At 41.3% G+C, this 20022-nt stretch overlaps 2 long non-coding RNA genes across 9 annotated transcripts in view; one reads left to right on the forward strand and one right to left on the reverse strand.

The window, feature by feature from the left end:
• LOC118251342 (uncharacterized) lies at positions 1 to 7776 on the reverse strand. Of its 2 annotated transcripts, none has more exons than XR_004779764.2 (3): positions 7692 to 7776; positions 854 to 1014; positions 1 to 323 (listed from the first exon to the last, which is right to left on the reverse strand). It is a non-coding gene; the product is annotated as an uncharacterized LOC118251342 (long non-coding RNA). The 2 variants fall into 2 exon arrangements; XR_004779765.1 differs by lacking the exon at positions 1 to 323 and adding an exon at positions 392 to 489.
• A 6029-nt stretch (positions 7777 to 13805) lies between these two features.
• The window catches only part of LOC118251370 (uncharacterized), an 82627-nt gene continuing 76410 nt past the window's right edge, over positions 13806 to 20022 (forward strand). For 5 of the 7 annotated variants that reach the window (XR_007709310.1, XR_004779776.2, XR_004779777.2 and 2 more), the window contains exons 1-3: positions 13897 to 13992; positions 14846 to 15351; positions 18626 to 18700. This is a non-coding gene — a long non-coding RNA (uncharacterized LOC118251370). Of the gene's footprint in view, positions 13993 to 14845; positions 15352 to 18625; positions 18701 to 20022 lie in introns of all 7 variants that reach the window. The other 2 variants (XR_004779775.2, XR_004779779.2) reach the window with 2 other exon arrangements.

Here is a 20022-nt window from a genome sequence, read left to right on the forward strand (position 1 = left end):
GCATTTAAGAACATCATTTGTTTTCCTTTCTTCCTAGAAAATTAATACAGTTGAAAAATACCTTATAGGAAAAGCCTAGTGTCACATATGAAAGGCCTACTCCAATCATCCTACACTTTCTGAAGGAAATGATTACTCTTCATCTCTCAAGAAGCGCTGGTGCGAGTATACCAATTTTCCTTGTGGTGAATAGCAACCCACAAGTTGAGGAACTGATGCAAACTGGCAGATTTCCCCTTCTAATTCTGAGTCATATGCGTCATCTTTTTGTCAAAAGCTGGGAAGAAAAAGAATCTTTCCTCCAGCCTGCCACATGAAACCACCTGCTTAAAGACAGAACAGAACAATATTGCAATATTGGTCTGCACATTGCTTATACTTACATATTTGTTCTTGCTTTGCTCAAATAAGTAAAATTCTGAAGACAGCCTTAAATGTTCACTTATCAACAGAACTTCTCTCTTTGATTTAGGGCCAAAAAAAATCAAACTAGTAAAAGGAAAAAAATAAAAAAAAGTCATTTTGACACAAATTGGTAGTGTCTTACCTTCAGAAGGCTAGGAATTCAGCTCCTTAAAAGCTTACATGTATGCTTGGTTTAATCGCTTGAATATTCAGCCAGATTTTGTATAAAAATTCATATTCTCAAAAATCAAGAGTTCATACGTATGTTTAGGATCTCTTCTATCACTGAACCTGATTATCAGCTAATTCCTTACTGCTCCCCCCCCACTAAAACAAAAGGCTCCTCTAAGACCCAGAGACACTAACCACAGAAGTGTTCAGCTGTCTTCCTTTTTTTGTTTGTTGCATTTTGCAAGTTATAAAGTAGAAAAGCAAAACAAAGCAAAACCTGTTTTCTTCTGTCACAGTTTCACCAAGGCCAGTCACTGTGGGACTATACATCGTGCGATGACAATCTCTCTTCCAAAGGCTCCAGCTCTGATTAAGGTTGGGTACATCATTGCCAGCAGATTACATATTTTCAAATTGCACTGGAGTTGCTGACCAGACCTGCAGAGACAGGGGTAAATTACTGTAACAATGCACTGCAGTATTTCTATCCATTTGTAGCACTGCCAAAATGTTTTGTATACATTAAAAAAAGCAGTAAAAGCATGAATAAGTTTTAGATATCTATAGTAAACTGTGCAAGAAAACAAAGATAATTCTTGAAAACGGGTACAGAATGGAGGAGTGACCATGCCATTTTAACCCCAGATTAGCCCTTTTATATGTAAGTGTATATAAAATAATGTGTAACTATATAGAAAGACAAACACACAAGCTTATAAAATACCCTTGGTGTTGAAATCTGTACCGTGGCACTTGTAAGCATTCACATGGCTGGATGCATACATTTCAGTATAACGAGGGCATCTGCATTGCTAAAATAAGAATTCTTGAGTGCATTTCAAGCACCATGACATCACCATTTGCACTACAGGTTACTATTTACAAGCGTTTGAGATGGTCTGTGGATCTATAACGAACGTCGCAAGCTGTGAAAAACTAGAATTTATTATGTAATGCACTGTTATGTAAATTGTTTAAATCATGCACAATATACACAGATGATCACTCCTCCACAGTTAAATACTAAATACAGCACTTGATTGCTCATCTTACTTCAACCAAGTTTTTGCATTTGATAGGTTTTGCTTGATAAAACTACACACACAAAGTACCTGTCTGATGCCTTATACTTTTTTAAAATTGAAATCAATTTATACTTTTTAATTCACATAACTCAGCAGTATTTTATAAGGGCTGTCCTGGCTATTGGTATTATTGTACATTTATTAATATTTAAGAAACATGATTTCTTAGCTACTAGCACACTTCAGCAAATCCAGAATATTTTCTTTGATACTTGAAAATAAAAGACATTTAAGTTTCAGTGCAATGTTACTTTACCTCCCCAAAGCATTTTTCACATAAGATCTAAAGGGTTTAGTGTAGCACATTTAAAAGAAACAAAAAAGACCACAAATTGTGTCTTGTAATAGTGGCAAGAGCAAACGAGATGAGAAACCGTCAAACAGGCTTCTTAACTTTTAATTCAGCAAAGCATTAACAACTGGTTTAAGTTCCTTCTCATTCAGCGGAGCACTCCAAGAGATCTAAGTTTTATTTAGCTTGCTTTTCATATCCAGTAAAAAAGATTTGGGAGTGTAATCACCAAGGCCAGCTTCTGTCTGGGAAGGGGACCCACAGAAAGTCCCCCCAGGTTCCCTCTTTTTCAATACAGGGCCACAGGCAGGCCTGAACTGCTCTGGGGTGGACTCTTGCTTTGAATTGCCCTCTAGTGTTAGCCTATATGAACTCCTACCTCAGTGACAAGTTCTGCTCAGGTTTTTACATAATGGAAAGTGGGTCACCAACTTAAGTTATATTAATCCAAAAAGAAAACTTTTTAAAAAAAAATCGAAAGGCATTTTGGAGGATCACTTTCATGTCAGAAGACCATGAGATTGACAACCAGAGTACTACACACCAAAAACGCAAGAGGAAGTCTGTATTCCTAAATAGAAGAAAAAAATCAAGGACAATAAGTTTACGAGAACTTATGAACATTCTTGTATCTTACATTTCCATTAATTTCTTATGCAGTTTCACAAAATATCAGCTTCTGAAACAAACACACGGTTATTCGCAGCCAGATTCACTGTAATTACAGTGACATAGCTGGAATCAAAACTTTCATGAAAATTGAAGAGTTACTGGTGTAAAAACAGAACACAGCCTACGAGCACTAATATTCAGGAGGAATTACTCTCACTGCCGATTCAAGAATCTCCTAGTTACACTCTAAACCTGGATGCAAAACAGGCACTGTGCAAATGCAAATCCAGATTTTAAACCTTGCAATTCCAGAAAGAGAAGTCCAAGTATTTTCTTCTGTTTCAAACCATGTTTTATCTTCTCTTGTATTCAGATGCAATGAATTTAGGACAAAGTATGGAAAATGTATTCTTGGTAACCCTTGCATATCAGATAGAGATAGACATAAATTAAGATCAACAGAGGATCCTTTGCTTAAAAAAAATAAGAAATACTGTCATACAGAAGAGAAGTACAGCCCCTGAAGTAACAGCCATTCTGCCTGAGAACTGAAACACACTCAGAGTCAGGTTATAAAACAGATGAAGGAAAATACACCTTTCCCTGCTGCTTGTGTAGCTGCTGTGCCTGTCACTAAAAGCATCATTCTCCCTTCTCCTGAGAACTCGAGGAAAATCTTCTAGATCTGGGGAGCCTGGGGGCAGCAGAGCAAGTACCTAAGCAGAAGCCCATTGTTTTTGAGAAGGGGTTTGTCTGCCTGTGCAAGATACTGTTGGTACTGTCAGACATGTCAGGGAACCCTGCTCTGCAACAGACTTCTCAGTGTATTTATAGACAGGCTTTCTCCTAAGAGCAGTTACAATGTTTCACAACAGAATCCTCCTTTTCAAATTCCTCATCCCAATTAAAATATGTTATAGCTTCTCGCAGGGGGAAGCAAAGTGTTTGCAGAATAACTCAAGTGATAACATCCTTAAGACCACAGGATCTGCACATTCTACCAAGAAAAAAAAATTGCCCTGAAAGAATACAGAAATTCTAAATCCAAGGTTTTTATTTCTCAGATCCACTGAAATTCCTGTCTTCCCCCAAATTTTCAATAAATCTAAGTGACTTATAGCTATTTTGAAGTAGGAAATTATCAGTTAGAGTTGGGGAGATCATACATTTTTTAAAAAATATTATAATTTTCAACATCAGTAAGTTAACTTTGATATTAACACTTAAATCCAGATTTTTCTAGAAAAAATACACCCCATATCAACTTAGAAGTGGATAGATAAAATTATGATTTTTTTTTTTTGCTTAAAGGCATCAAAAAAACACACCAAAAACAGAGGACAGAAGAAATAAAAAGCAAACTCTTAAAATTTAGTGGATTAATGGGAAGGTGTAAATATTCTGGAGATATTTGCACACTACCAAGATTTTTAGATGTTGCAAAAATTAAAAAATACAGGTACTGCTATCTCTTCATTTAAACTCATCTTAGTAACACATTTTACTAAAAGCAATAATTTTCCTCAAAATATTGCTGTAAAAATTTTGAATATTACCACCAAAACAATCTCCCCCCCCCCAGGAAAAAAAATCTCCCTCCAACAGGCTTGCAAATAAAAATCTACTGTGAATATCTAGGTATTTAAAATAAATTCAAAATGGACAAAGCTAAAGACAGTGGCTTATTCGAAAACACTACTGAATCAGCAATCACATCTTTACACATGCTCTTTTTCATGTTAGTTCATGTTAGTGAGCAGCAGCCCAAAACAAGGTGGATTAACAACCATCAATACAGAAGTTGAACATTTATGAAAACTTGAATTATGTTTTTCTCTCTGCCCTACCCACAGCTTAAATGTGTGGGTTTACACAAACCTCTGCTTCGCTTTTGTTGAAATAAATAAATAAATAAATAAATAGGGGCAATACCCTACTTTTGTGCCTGCCTTTGGCTTTGAGTGAGAAGCACGAGCATTTAAATATGCCAATTAGCATGTTTTAACTATTTTTCCTGAAGACTTTGTATATCATTTGTTATTCTTTTTCAATTGCTTTGCAAGATCGCTTCACCAACAGACAAGGAAAAATGAGGTGTAAGTACACCACTCTTAAATCCTTGCTGTACAGCTGTTTCATTAAATGTCTAGTCTAATAATAAAAATTAATGCTTATTTAAATCTAATAGTACACAAAACTCCATTTTAAAATACCATTAGGCCTGGATCTAGTTAAAACTAACAAAATCCAGAAAATTCAGTTCTTTCAGATTTCAAAATTTAAACCAGCCATACCTAAGATAGCACAGGGTTTGCGAACAACGGCTGATTTTACATGTGCTGTAACAACTGGGCATGGGTTGCATTTATAGCTACATCCCTCTTTCAGGAATATTATTTAAGTTGCCTCTGAAAAGCAACAGAAGCCCTTAAGGAAAGCACAGATGAGCTAACAGAGTTATCTGCAACAAGCCTTTCAGAGGAGCAGTAAGTGTGCATTGTTAGCTATCAAATTCTGATTTAGTCAACGAGGTCTGTAGAGCCTCAAGTGTGCACCTATATTACGAACAGTAAAAGTGGCCATGAAAAAGTTACCCCTGAGAAGCACTCCAGCAGAGAAGCCGGTACATTTTTATCTTTTCAGCCTCATTACAATTAGATATTGCAAAACAGTTGACGAAGTCAAGCATACAATTTGCAATAGCCACACCAACAATTTTTTTTAAGGGGCCAGCACTGCAGCCCTTATTTCAGGCTCAACTTCCAACAAAATCGCTAGTTTTGGTAAATAAAAACTGCAACAGCAGGAGACAGGGGTAAGAAATTAAAACACACCCCACAAGCCTTGAAAGTTTCACCTACTCTGTGGGGCATGACACAGCCAGGCTGCCTAGTTCTAGAACAAACAGGCTGCCTAGCTCTAGAACAAAATTAATTAGGCCAAATTTCAGCATAAAAGTGCTCTAGAGCCAATCAACACTTGAAAAGTGGCTTCTTATGGCAACTGACAACTGCAGCACTCTCGAGAGAGATTTCAGCCTGTAAACGAGTAAGATAATCATTGCATTACTGCAAAACTCTCCTCTTTGGTCTTTTTAAAAGTGATTTAACTTCTCTCAAAGTTCTGAATATTTTAATATATTTTATTAATTAAAAAAAATTAAAGTTTGGATCTAAGGACAAACATGATTCTGCAAATCCTTATTTGTGGAAGTGAGGCACCAGGACTACTTGTGTATTTAAAAGTTTTCAGAATTAGGCCCTAAATTTAAAAATCCTTTGATTTACAGTTGTGAACCAGACATCATATTTTTTTTTTTTGCTGAATAAGAACCTATGAGAAATACTCTGAACTTGTGTCAGCCCAAGAAACACTCCATCAAACTTTCACCTTTTAAATATGTCACAAGGGAGCCTTAGATACCTTTGCCTTGCAATATAATCCTGATTTTCATTAACAAGAATGTAATTGCTTTTGTACAGAAAAAAAGGAACAAAAAGAATGAACAAATTCAAAGAGGTGTTTTGTGAAATCCTTATATTCTTAAGAGAACCAGAAAAAAAAACAACCAGACCCACATGCAGTACACTCAGAGCAGAGTTTCTGGACAGACTGTAAAATATTTATTTATTTGGGAGCATATTAGACATGTTACCCAAACACTGACAGCATTAATAAAAATAGTTTTATTGCAACTGTTAAGCACAGAAAGGGGAAAAAAATTAAAAGTTACCTATTCACTAATCACGAATTGCAAAGTTTACATAAACTTCTGTTTCACTTGTTTTCCTCTAGATCACTACACTTTCTGTATTCAAGGTTTTGTTTCTTAACTGATAATTTTCTGTAGGTGGTCTTAACTACCCATAAAATCATAATATATTTTTCATATAGTGAAAACTAGACTCAGAACATGTCTGCCTCGATTACTTCTATGACAGGAGGTGTATAAATGGTAAAAGCCAGCAGTTCTTAGGTTATATTAGACATTAGTTACAACACTGAGGAAAGATGAAATTTACACTTCACTCGATTTGCTTGGTAAAAATTAGCAGTTACCAGGATAATCTCAAATTTTGTTTTTTAAAACTGCTCCTATTTTATGGCACAATTACTTCCTGCAAAAAAAAAGTGTTCTTAAAGACAGACAGATTTGATTAAGGATAAAAACTGGATTCCAGCTGAAAGCTGGAATTGCTAAAGTCACGACATGTTCATAAAATTTGTTGCACTGTAATATATTTTGCTGAAGATAAAGTTTTACAGTTTTTACTGCTCCATTTAATATTTAAACAAATTTACTCAATCCAAGAACAGTTACTATTTTAATTTCAATTGTTTATATAAATGGTTAGTTAAGATTATTCATATACAAATAGATAGGTTATGATTACTCTGAATGGATTTCTCAGTTTCAGCCAAATTAGTACCTTTAGTGCAAAGCAGGACTTGCAATATGAGTGTCCCAGTCCATATTTATTATTCTTAAATATTCAGTGTTTTACTATATAAAAATCTACTTACTGACAAATACATACATTAAATTAATTTTCTGACTATGCTGCCACAGGTAGAGGCCTCTGAAGACCACTTTTTCTTGTTTCCTACTTTTTAGCTTGTCAAGTAGCTAGGTTTTTTAATATATGTAAAAATAAATTTTGTACACCACATTGAAATGCAGTCACCTAGCTCTCTGTTCTTTTCTTTAGCACACCCTCCCAACAAAAAAATTAAGTTACTTAAAAATAAACACTATATGCTCTATACTTTGTTTTCAGATTAACAACATTTCAGTTAGAGTAATTCCCAAGACAAGAATTTGAGGGCAATATTATATAGAGAATTTATATAACTTCTATGATCAAGGCTGTTGTGAACTCAGCTTTTTGTACATATTTTGGCCACTTCATTTCCTCCCGAGGACAGCTTGTGTGAATACTTTTCCTTAGTCTCTTAAAATTTTACAGAAGGAGTGTAAAGAAGAATTATTTTACCAAACAACAAAATCTTGAACAAACCCAGAAGAACTGGCCTATTTTGAATAATCCAAAAAAGTTACATTTACTATATGCATTTTTTTAAATAAAGAACACATGTAATAAGAGAAATGTTAATATAATATATACCATGCTCATGCTCCATCAACCTTCCAGAAAGAGTTTTTCAATCACAGGACTAAGCCGTTCTCCAAAATCAGCTCTCTATTGAAAGGTCGAAACCTGCAATAAAAATGTCATGTATTATAACATATTTCCAACACCCACAGTTTCATGGTTGATCCCCAAACATAGATGTAGGTCATCAGGTTGACCCTCGCATTGTCTATGTTACAGGAAATCCTAATTTTAAAAATACTCTTTTTTTTTCCTAAAACCAAACTGACTTGATTAGGAACACCTGTGATATGCCTCTTTATTATCAGAAGCCTCTTGAAACAAATCAGATTAGCATGCTCTGCTTTCATTCTTCCTGCAGCATTTTAAGATGAAAGTAAGAGGAAGAAAAAAAAAGGGGGGGGAGGAGGGGGAGAACCCCTCCTAATCTCTCCCTCCACCCTCAAACGACCAAACAGGTAAGTACAAACTACTTAAAGGATGTGTGCTTACTACTGTCACGCTTCCCAAAATATTCTACAGACTATTAAGTATTTAACTCAGTGTTTTCTTTAAGGAGCTTTAATTTCTGCTCTTCAAGGCAGTACCCATTACTGCCTTTATTAAAATGTAGCTGTACAAATACTGGTTTCTTTAAAACACATGATGGAAATAGTGGAGACATAAAATGTAATAAAAGTAGTAAAAATGAAAAAATAAAGTTTACACCACCCCCCCTTCCAAAACAAAAAAAAAGGCCATGAGAGTAATCAGGTAAGAAAGTAAAATTTGATATAGGCAGCAACTATATCCAAATATCTACTGGAGAAAACTGCGCATTCACACAGCCAATTTCTTAAATTTATTTGGACTTTTTTCACTGTAGATACCATGACAAGACACATCCAGTGCCTAATAAATGAGCAGCAGATGCCTAGATCAGGTCACCTGCTTCCAAATATTTCGGTAATTTTGCTCTTTACTGCTTAATCATCTTCTAAAAAATAGTAAAAAAAATTTCCACTGCTATAGAGCTCAAACAAGCACCCTGCTTTAATAAGAAAAAGGAATTTTCTTTATTTTCATGTATATCACACCTCATCTGCTGCACCTCTTGTTTTTTTAGAAAAAAAGTTTTTGTCTTTAAGCCAAAAACACAAAAAATGCTTCTCAAAAGTTCCCCCCATGCTTATATTGAGATTTAACATTCTGAAAGATAATATTGAAACCAAACTTACAGAAAACCGTCTAATATGAAAATATAAGGTTCAGCTCTAATCCTTGTGTAATTCTCTTTTTCTCAGTCGAGACTTTAAAGTGAGTTTCAGCTCACTCGAAATAAAATAATTAATTGCAACTAGATTTGATGTTGAAAAGTTTATTAATAATCTATTTACTGTTGATACACTCATTGCAGTTTCTGAAAACAAACTAAATAGGGGGAAAAAAAAACCCCGTGACTATTTCTAACAGTGGTTTCCTTTAGACATTAATAACGATCACTGAAAGTCACTGCTATTTTTCAGTTTTGAACAACATAACAGTATCATCTTCAGTTTTAGAAGACATCCTGGGAAACTTTTAACAAAATAAAAGCTAAACGTACATGCTTTACATTTTCTCCTGTTCTGTATGTGGTAATAAACGTGTGTCTGCGTGTGTGCGAGGTCATCCCTACACACTGGCAACTGCTCACTACCGAGATATGAAGAAGTGTTTAGAATTATACAAAGTAATGAAGCTTTGTGCTCTCTGTAAAGATAACCTTTTCTTTTCCTTTTAAATGATATGGTAAAATATTGTTAGATGTTAATATTAAAGGAAAAAACTGTCAAACAGAGTTAGCTGCATTAGAGCACAAGTTCTGCCTTCCCCTCGAATGTTCAGGCAAGCCTGCTGGAAGTTCTCACCCAGCAGCACACGAACCTAAGATCAAACCTATTCCGCTGTTAGGGTGCCACCGACAGATACATCCCAAAAGGTTCTTACACCAGAATTGAAGTGCTTTGAAAACTTGCAGCGAAGGGTTAAAAAAATTCAGTACAGACATTGCCTGACACCCTATTAAACATGGGCAGAGATTTTTCTACCTAGCTCCATCTAACCATTTCTGAAATCGCCCAAACTCCAAAACTGAGATATTTTTCCACCAACTAGATCCCTTTTTAAGCCTATCTAGCTCGTTGTGTATTAACGCATCAGTTACCTAAAAATTCTGCAGGGCTCCTGCCAATAATTCACAAAATAAATAAATAAAATCAAAAAGCAAAAATTTCACTGAGTTAAGAAGTTATTGGAAATCTCTGCCTATACATCTCCACCCTGTGTGATGCCCCCTTCATATTTATAGGGCACATCATAATTGTTCCTACCTTAAAAGTACATTACTAGTTCTATTAAAAAATGAGACGTCTGTGTGAGAAGAGTCACAGAAAACTATGTACAAAAGTAATTTGGGCAGCCTGTTCAAACAAAATTTTCCCAAGTATTACTGATAACAGAAATACCATAATTTTTGATATCAGGTCCCAGTGTTAGATGTTGAGTGTTCAGAATCCGTAATAATACACACACACACCCCGCATCTGTGGAAAAGTCGGGTGTGTGTACACAAAGTTATTTTTCTTGTTAAAAAATATCATAAAAATATATTTCTGCTTCTACACAGAAGCCTCCAATTTTGTTCCCCATTCCTTTCGCAGACAGAAAAAGCAAGCTCAAGATGCATTTTACCTGTGACAATTTGTACTAAATGTGAATTACTGGAATGACTAGCACCGGGCCTGAGGTATAGGTGGATGACTAAACCTCCAACCCAGAGGATCTGCAGCATACTTGTAGAATAGAGTGCTAACCTCCCCTGTTGTCCTTTACACATTCAGTAGTTGACTGCAAATAAAAATCCCTAAGTTCCTGCAACAGAAATGCTGTTATGGGACTACTTTCGTGTAAGGAAAGGTAGCCTGCTTGTACGTAGATAAAAGTGCCACAGGAAAGTGGTGATACACCTGTTAGGATGGCTTCTGACACTCGAGATGGATGAGATGTGCACCTTCCCTACAGTGCTCAACAGGCAGGGTGTATGGAGACAGGTAGTGTGTTTGCAGCTCCACTTGTACTTTGCTGCAGAATTGGACTCATTACTGCGAGGATAATTAAGGAAATAAAGACTACAGTTTAGGAGCAAATCCCCTTCCATGGCATTATATTTTGGATGGAGTAGTAAGAAGTCCAGAATTCCAGAAGCTAAAAGGCAAAAAAAATCCCAAAAAAATAGAAAAATTCCCCCGTACACCTTATAACCGCATAGTCTGCCTTTAAAATGTTACTACAATAGGTTTCCTACGAAATACTACCCCAAGACACACAAAAGTCACAGACACAACTCATACTTTCAAATTACCGGTATATCTGAAAATTAAAAATCTCAAAGTTATTCCAAGCTTCGGGAGATCTGTACCTATAAACACAAAAGTTTCCAAGAGATACCCTTCAGTACAACTTGGTGGTTTTTTTTTGTTCCGGGGCGATTTTTTTTCCTTTAAAAATATTGAAAAAATTAGAAAAAAATAAAAAATAAGAGAACAACTGAAGCTTATTTGGAGTTTTTTTTCCTCAGAATCCAGATAAAGGGTCAGACAAAAATTAAAAAAATTTAAAAAAATAATGTATAGGTAGTACATGGTATACCGAAGAAATATTCTATTAGGCACAGACCTTTAACTTTCACTTAGCGATATAATGTAAATACATACGTTTAGATCTTTAAGTTAATTTGATATTTCCTCCGAATGTAACTTTTGCAGGACCAAGTAATCCCTGTTAATGTTTGACATTTTAACTAAAGTGAAAAATGCAAGCAGCTCTGCAAGGGTCTATTCAACCTACGTGATTTTTTTCCCCCCAAATATCTCAAAATAAGGAGTACATCAAATATAAGAAAGGAAAAGCTACTTCACATACACTATAGATTGATACTAGATTGCTTGCTGCTTTCATTTTAGCCACACCCACCTTTATGTAATTATAAAATGTGGGAATGGTGCAGCTGAGAAATAAAAAAGCTAAAAAGAGCAATTGTTTGATCCGGCCAAGTATGTATTAGGCAGAGATTTTAATTAAAATGAAAATAGGCACAAACTGCATGCTAGTGAACACGGCTGTCAAACGGCGGGGGGAAAAATGCATACGCACCTGTACGACACCAAATTAGAGCTTTTTATCTAAATAAGCCATGAGGCAAGACAGTTATTTCCTTGAAAGTGAAAGTCAGTGCCTGGGAGTGTGCTTGCACCGCTGAATAGTGCAAATCTCCTCAACCCCTGATCATTTCCAAGTGTCCACAGGCAGAATGAAACAGCTCTGTGCACATTCCCATGCTAACTGCTCAAAACGTTTCTCGAAGCACTCTGAAAGTAGCGACGCGAGCCTCCAGAAATAAGTGCTAAATTTCCAGGGGCTCTTACTAGTATCGCGATTTCGGAGGTTAAGCTGCGTTTTTCTAGTTATCTGGGCACGACGGTACAAATTGTAGGGAGCGAACGGAGCAGCTATTCCTAGGGAAATTAAAAAAAAAAAAGGGAAAAAAGGGGCTGGAAAAGCGCAATTTGTGTACTGGATTCAAAAAAGCAAGGCACGGCAACTCGGCGGCGGCAGAGCCTCCTCCTCCGACTATTGTATTTCTGCGTGACACGGGGGGGGGGGGGGGGGGGGGGAGAGGCGGGGGGGGAAAATAAATAAAAAAAATACCTTGAATCGCGATCCAGTTGCCATGCTGGAAAGGCTAAAACTTCTGCATTTCGCTTTAAGGCTCCGGGCTCTCCCCTCGCCGAGCACACAGCGGGCTTTTGTACGGCCCCGCTGCACCCCGGCTCCCCTCCTACGCCCCGCCGTTAACTCGTTGCTCCCGGCGGGGAGCTGGGGGGGGGGGGGGGGGGGTGGTGGTGAAGGAACCGAAGTCGGGGGGGGGGGGAAACGGAGCCGAGCATCCTGCGCTGGAGGATGAGGGGAAAAAAAAATAAAGGGGGAAGGGGAGGCGGGTGGGGGCATCGCCCCGAGGTGAAAAGGGCCGGGGCGGCCCCAGAACGGAGGAGGCAGAAGGGAAAGGGGGGGGGGGGGGGTGGTTGGAAGCGGTGGCCCTGAGGGGGTTAAGCGGCTCCGGAGGGACGGCGACAGACAGGGTGACAGGGCCCGGGGGGTGGCTGTCGTGTGTCGTCCCCCCCCCCTCGCGAGGAGGGCAGGGAAGGCGGCGCGACAATCGCGACACGGGTTCAAGGAGGTGGGGGGGGGAACCGCGCTCGGACGGAGGGGTTAATCTGCTGGCACGGAAACGGGCGGAGGGAAGAAAAAGCACGGCGAAGGTTGTCCTTTTATATATATCTATATTTAAGGGGGGAGAAATAGAGCTGAGGGGCATTAATCCCGGTTACGAAAACACAAGGCGGGGGGGGGGGGGGGGGGGGGGGGGAGAAAGGCGAGGCGGGGATGCCCCAAAATAATTTCCACAGAGGGGAAGGAAGGGGGGGGGGGAGCCTGTCACCTCCTGTCACGACACGGCGGGGCCGGCCCCGCACCCCGCACCTCACAGCCCCTTTCCCCCGGGGCTGAGGGAGCCGACCCCGTGAGAGGGCTGCCCGCGAGGGGGTGGCTGCGAGGGGGTGGCTGTGAGGGGGGTCCCTCAGCCCCAAGCCGCGCCCGGTCCCCCCCCCGGCTCTTACCGCCCGTAGCGGAGGCTCCGGCTCCGAATCCGCGGCGGCGAGGAGGAGGAGGAGAAAAATGGGGGAGAAGGAACGGAGGAGAAGGGGGTGTTCGAGGTAAGGTTGGAGGGAGGGGGGGGGGGGGGGAAGGAGGAGAGGGAGGCGGCGGCGAGCGGCCCCGCGGCAGCGCCGCGCTGGGGCACCACTCGAAAATGGCGCCGAAAGAGCAGGGCTCTTCATTCAAATTCGTTAGGGCCAGCCCCGCCGCCCCGGGGCATGCCGGGAACGGCGGCGGCGGGGGAGGGGGGGAGCGGGGGGTTCGGGGGCGGGGGGGGGTGGAAGCGCGGCTGGGGCTGAGGCAGCGCCGCGGACACGGCGCTCGCTGTCAGTGCCGCCCCTCCCCCCCCCCCCCCCTTCCCTCTCGCTCCCCCCCCCCCGCCCCCCCCGCCCCGCTCGCAGCCCGCGCGCGCTCCCCGCCCTCCCCGCCAGCGCGCGCTCCCGACCCAACCGCCGCTGATGGGGGGGGTGGGAGGTGGGGGTGGGGGGGGGGAGGGAAATGTCACCCGAGGTGGGTGAGGGACAGGACGGACCGACCGACGGGCGGATGGACGGACGGAGCGGCCCGCCGGCTTGTCAAGGTAAAGGGGGTGGGGGGGGCAGCGCGTTTTGGGGGGCGGCAGGGGGAGGGAATAGGGAACACCCCCCCCCCCCCCCCCCCCCCCAACCCCGGCTCCTCAGGGGAGCCCCGCACCCCCCTCAGGGCTCCCCTCAGGGCTCCGAGCGCCCACGCGGCGCGGGTTCGATCCCGCCTCACCCCCCTCCCCGAGAAAAAAAAAAAAAAAAACTAAAACCCAACAAACCAGCCCCAAAAAAACCCCAAACCTCCCCTCAGCTCCCCTCAACCCCCGTCAACCGCCTCAGCCCCTCATCACCCCCTCAGCCCTCTCATCACCCCTTCAGCCACCTCAGCCGCCTCAGCCCCTCATCGCCGCCTCAGCCCCTCATCACCCCCTCAGCCCCCTCAGCCCATCCCGGCTGAGGGAGGGCGGGCTGCCCGCCGCCGCACCGCGTCGGGAGCCCCCAAAACCGAGGAGAACCACCCCAGAAACACACATTTACACCGGGGAATCGCGACGGAGCGGCGGTTCTCCACACCCCCCCCCCCCCCCACCTCCCAGCCGCCGGCCGTTTCGCAGCGCTGGGAGGAAAAACGGCAAACTTTCATTTTGTCGCCGCGCCCCCCCCGGCGGCTCGGGGCGGCGGGAGGTACCTGCTGGCTCGGCAGCCGCCTCTGCCCCCTGCCCCTCACGGGGAGAGCGGCCCCGGGCAGCGCTCAGCCCCCGTCTGCACTTGACTTGGGGCTGAGGAGGGAGCCTTCCCCCCTGCCAGCTCCTCTCAGGCCGCAGCGAGCCCGAGCGCATCGGGGCGAGCGGCTCCTCGCTGCTCCTAACGCCGTTTTGTTGTGTTTTATTTTATTTTTTTCCCTCCCAGGCTCTCTTAAAAAGGAGAAAAGGAAAAGCGGTGGAAAAAAATCAAAAAGCTGAGCCCCCCCCCCCCCCCTCCTCCCCCGGACCCGCACGCTGTTGTTGTTGCCGCCGCGGCTCGGGGAGGATTTTCGAAAGTGAGCGAAGCTGAGGAGCTGCTGCCTTCCCCACCGGCTCTGAAAATCTTCCCCTCACGTATCCTGGTCCTGCACAGCCCTACTGGACTCCTTGCAGCCGAGTGTCAGCAGGCCTGAGCTTCCCCGGGATCCCACCGCCTGCTTCCAGAGCTGCATCCATGAAAATATCAGCAAATTTCGTAGGGAGAGCCAATCTCTCTCTCTCTCCCCCTCTCTTTTTTTTTTTTTTTTTAACCAACTGACACAGTTGGAGAGAACAGCAAGCTTTTGGGCTCACAGAGCTTAGACCATCATGGCTACGAAAACTAAACTGCTAGTCAGAAAAAAAACACGTAATTCTGGAACTCCTTAGTGAAAAAGCAGTGCAAAACAACGTGTAAGTAATCACATAGCAAGTATTATGCATTTATGTCGGATATTTTCCTTGCATTTCAAGCTCAGGATCATTCAAGAAACTAATTCCTATTTTTTTAAGCGAGTTCTCAGGGAAAATTACCCAGATGAAAAACTCGAAATCCATAAAATCTTTTGCTTTAAAAGGGAGAAAATATAAGCGGTTTGCAGTATTTTTACATTTTCACTCTTATTTTATTAAAATTATTGTGAGTGAAATTTTCAAAAAGTGTACTTTTGGACGGAAAAGAATGATAGCAAATGTCTCTTATTTTTTCTTATTTTTTCTTTTTTTTTTCTGAAGGTTATGCGCCTGTGAAATTAGAATTTTGTAGTAGAAATAGCAGTGACAGCAATAAAGAAAAATATAAAATTATGATGTTGCTTACAACCGCTCCTCTGTACTTAGATTATGTATAGTTTTGCCCTAAAGTAATTCTGGCTATTATTTTTCACCCATTTTTTCCAACCGTAATATAGAAATCAGATATAGCAGATACTATGTCATTCTGTTTAATGGGACAGGGTATTCTCTTATATGAATCACACTATTGTCCTTTTGGATAGCTTTTCTGAGGTCTCCTTCCGATTTTTAATGAAAGTGAAATTTTTACATCCCCTAATATCTAATACTCGCTCTCAGATTCCACACTTAACGCGCACAGGCCCCAATCCTGTACAGGCTGAAAAGCATTTCGTTATGTGTAAGCACACCGAGTGGCTCTGTTCCTTCTTATGCTCTTGTGTTTCAGACTTAAGCTGATAGCTGTATTACACAATCATTATTCTCAGTATCACTTAGGACTGCACAAAGCATAAACCTAATGCAACAGGCTCGATTTACATCTTCCATTTGTATCTCTGGGACATGAGTTAAATCCTGCACAATTACAATAATTTGGGGGTCGGGACGGTTAAGTATTTAACTGAGTATCAGGAGAAGTAAGAAAGGCAGTCGCTCTAGTCTAATAATCCATGCAGTACGAGGTGGGTATTGCATTCTCTGGCTGTAGCATCTGGGAGAGGATCAGCAGTGTGTTTCCTCAGTGACTAGCGAAGCCAAAAAGTCACAGCAGGAACACAGCTGAGGACAGAAGGGAGAGGAAAGGGATTTTGATCCTCACCAAATGATGTCAATTCTTTAGGTCAGATTTCCATTCCAGATAACTTGGGCTCATCAGAAGGGTGGAAGTGTGATTGGCTGTGGTAGCGGATACGAGGTAAAGCTGCAGCCTCTCTCCTGGACTCCTTTCCTTACACAGTTCTCGTCACAGCACTACCTGCACACCTTCTAGTCGTGCCAGTCCCCTGTTAGAGATGCCTCTCCTCAGAGAGTGTCATTATATTCTCGGAGAATCTCCCACTACTGTAACATGTGACGTTACCAGCATTTGACATATTATCTGTTCTCTTGTTGCCAGGGGAAGGAGCATGTGCAGCTGAATGTTTTGAGTTTATTTCATCTGTCTTTTTTTCCGTATACGTGTTGTGTATTTATGTTAGTGAGGCAAGGTCAAAGTAATGTGCTTTGTTCTTCAAGCGAAAATGTGGTTGGGATTCTGATGGCCCTTAGCTCCTAGGCATATTCATTCCCTAGACTTGCACCAGCCCCTGAGAATGTTCTGTCTCTAAAAATGTTAGCTTTTCTCCCCTAGTTGTGCAAGTTGTCTTGTGTCAGGAGAGAAACTGTTGACAACTGGATGCAGTCTAGAGGCCTAGGCATTCATTTAGGAGCCCTGGATTTAGGCCCTGGAGGATCTAGGGACCCTGAATCTCTAATTTAAAATGTTAAAGAAAATGAGTATTGAGTGGAAGAGAAGGACTTGTAATAACCTTCACTGCTGAGATGACATCCCCTCCGGCTTCCTCTACTTGGGAGTTTGCTGTATGCAGCTGACTTGATGCTTGGGTATACTGAATTGCCTAGGTCCAGTTGAGAGGTGGCAAAACCAAAGCGAGATACGCATCTGCCAAAACGGCACAGAAGCTCCTAGCTAGCTGGGGATGATTAGAAAGCTGGAGGCTGTCTTCTGACTCAGGCACGCATTACTTTACAAATTACCTTGCTATGTGTTTTTAAGATTTATTTTACAACCGTGAGGATTAGAGGCATTTGTTGTAATGAAAACTGGCGTTGTGTCATTACTATGTAACTTTTTAGCTAGATACTTTGGTCTGCCTGGGTACTTGCCCGTTATTCCCTCTGGTCCAGTTCCTACGTGAGCAGGACCAAATGGAGGGCGCCAAGATACACCCACACGTAGCAATTATAACAATGTTTTCAAGAATTGCACATCTACAGATTATTTTGGTCTTGGTATGGCATATGTGCATGCAGCCAGTGGGAATTCCAACATTTTTTATATTTATTTCTCCAATTTAAGCCCTGCCTTGCTCTTGGTGCTTATCCAGCCTTCTTTGCTAGATCCCTGTTAGGGATTCATCTAGGCCTCCCTTCAGGCCTCTTCTGAAAATTTGATAGCAGTTGAAGTTTAAGGTTTTGGTTTAATAATCTAGTAACTGTAGTTGAACATCCTCTTTCATTTATGAGTTTTCTGCTTCCTTCTGTAGTCATTCGGCCTCCGATTTGCCCTGACAAACACAGGATTTGGAATTCATTACTTTAGCCATTGCAGTCTGTGAGCAGTGATGGAGGTTGTAATTTAGCAAGGACCGAAGTGTACACCATTTATTATCGCATGGTCGTTAGGCTGCAGTGGCAGTGAAAACAAATTCTGAACTCACCAATTCAGACCTGATCTAGGGATACTTCTCTTGGCAGAATGGACTGCAAAAAGGATGTGCTGGATTAGGACATGCATCTGCTTTATTGATTTTCCTATAAATAGATAGATGAAAAAGGAAACCTTTTTTTTTTTTCATTATTATTTTTTTTACTGTAGACTACCTGATTTTTCAATAGCCAGCTTTCAATCTATTTTTTTTCAGTGTCTGAAATGCTCAGCATAACATAAAGAGTAACGGTACAGCCAAAAAGTTGGATTTACCATGTTTTCATTCAGACCTGATGATACTGACTGTGACACAGCTGTAGGCCTAACTCATGATCATGAACACATCCCTGAGGATTTAAGAAAGATTTGTTATTAAACTTAGGTTCTGTGGTGAAGTTTTGCTAAAATGGCCTAACTGTAACTTCTAAATATTGTCATTTTTCAATGGATTTGTATGGTTGCGAAGAGTGCTGGGTTGTAACCTGTGAAAACTGAAGCCCATTCTTTATGCATTAATTGCAGCAGAGCAGTTGCCAAGTGATCTTCTCCGCAGCACCCACAAACTTCAGCCTTGAACTGAAGAGGACTCATCAAATGGTGAGAAAATAGTGTGGTTATCGTGACTATGAAGTTATTGAGGGGATGCTCTATTGTTTTCTTCTCCCTAGCATCAATTCTGTTATTTAACTGGTATTAAAGTTAGATTTTTTTTGTAGGGTAATTGCTGGGATCATAACTTAATTTCTCATCTTCCCCCCAGTACATCAGTTGTTACTTTCTCAAGCTTTGTTATCTTCTTGGCTGTCCTTGACTTTTCAAAATAATGGTTAGTTATACACTGAATTTATTAGCTAATTTCTTTATTACTTGCTGTAGCCTTAGTCCTGTGCACGTGCTGAACACTGTCCACACGAGTGTTTCTATCAGCAGCGCTAGTCGGTGGGGTAAAACTCAGATAATGTGGAGTTGTTTGAAAGATTGAAGCTTAAACTTCATAGATATGTATGCCTGCATTTAAATGAAGTGCTATTGAAATTAATACAGGAGTGAGGGATCTGGTAATGCTTTAGCTAGTACTAATTTGTTTGCTTTTATGCTGTTCAATTCATTTATTTTAAGATGTTTGATGTAAGTTGTTCATTTGCTTCCCTAGTTTCCTAATTTCTGGGAAATTTTGAAATCTGAGCTTCAAAACATTTATAAAATTTTAGTAATGCTCGCGATTCTCATAAAAAGAGCAACACATTATTTAACCATTTTATGAAAAGGGGGCTGAATCTATTGAGGAACTAATTCTATCTCCAACTTACTGCCTTAGTCAGGCCTGTAATCTTACTCTAGCTACCTACCTACATTAAGTTGTGATTCTTACGTGTATGGATTTATTAAATATGCATCTTAAAAACAGGGAGTTCCCTTTTTTACAGCTGTAGGTGAAGGACAGAGTATTAGTGGCAGGAGCATATGTGCGAATATAGTTGCTGAGTGTTGGTACTGGCTTCGTGGTCAGTCAGAGAGATGACAGCTTAAAGTAACGCTGTACAGATCGATCCGTAGCTTAGCAGATGGATCACAGTGACCAGAAGTTCACAGGATGCTGAGAGATGTCCCAGAACTTTGTTGGCTCACTTTGTTGAACTGAGTGGCTCGGTTTCTGTTTTCTTTTAGTAACTGTGTTGTAGAGTAAGGAGTAAAAGGGACAGAACCCTAGTAGCGGCTTATGATTTCCACATTTCCTCCTACGTTTATGGTCGTTACCATAGAGATTGGAATACTGGGTCTTAATCCTCTCCCAGCTATTTACCAGAGTGGGTTTGGAAGTGCAAGTGTGTTTAGTAGGCAGAAGAGATGGTGAGCCCTGTGTGCCTGTAGCTGAACGACACCCTGTGTTAAGAATTACTTTAGTACTGTCATCAACC

Source organism: Cygnus atratus, chromosome 1, assembly GCF_013377495.2.
Source record: "Cygnus atratus isolate AKBS03 ecotype Queensland, Australia chromosome 1, CAtr_DNAZoo_HiC_assembly, whole genome shotgun sequence".
Taxonomy (NCBI): Eukaryota; Metazoa; Chordata; class Aves; order Anseriformes; family Anatidae; genus Cygnus; species Cygnus atratus.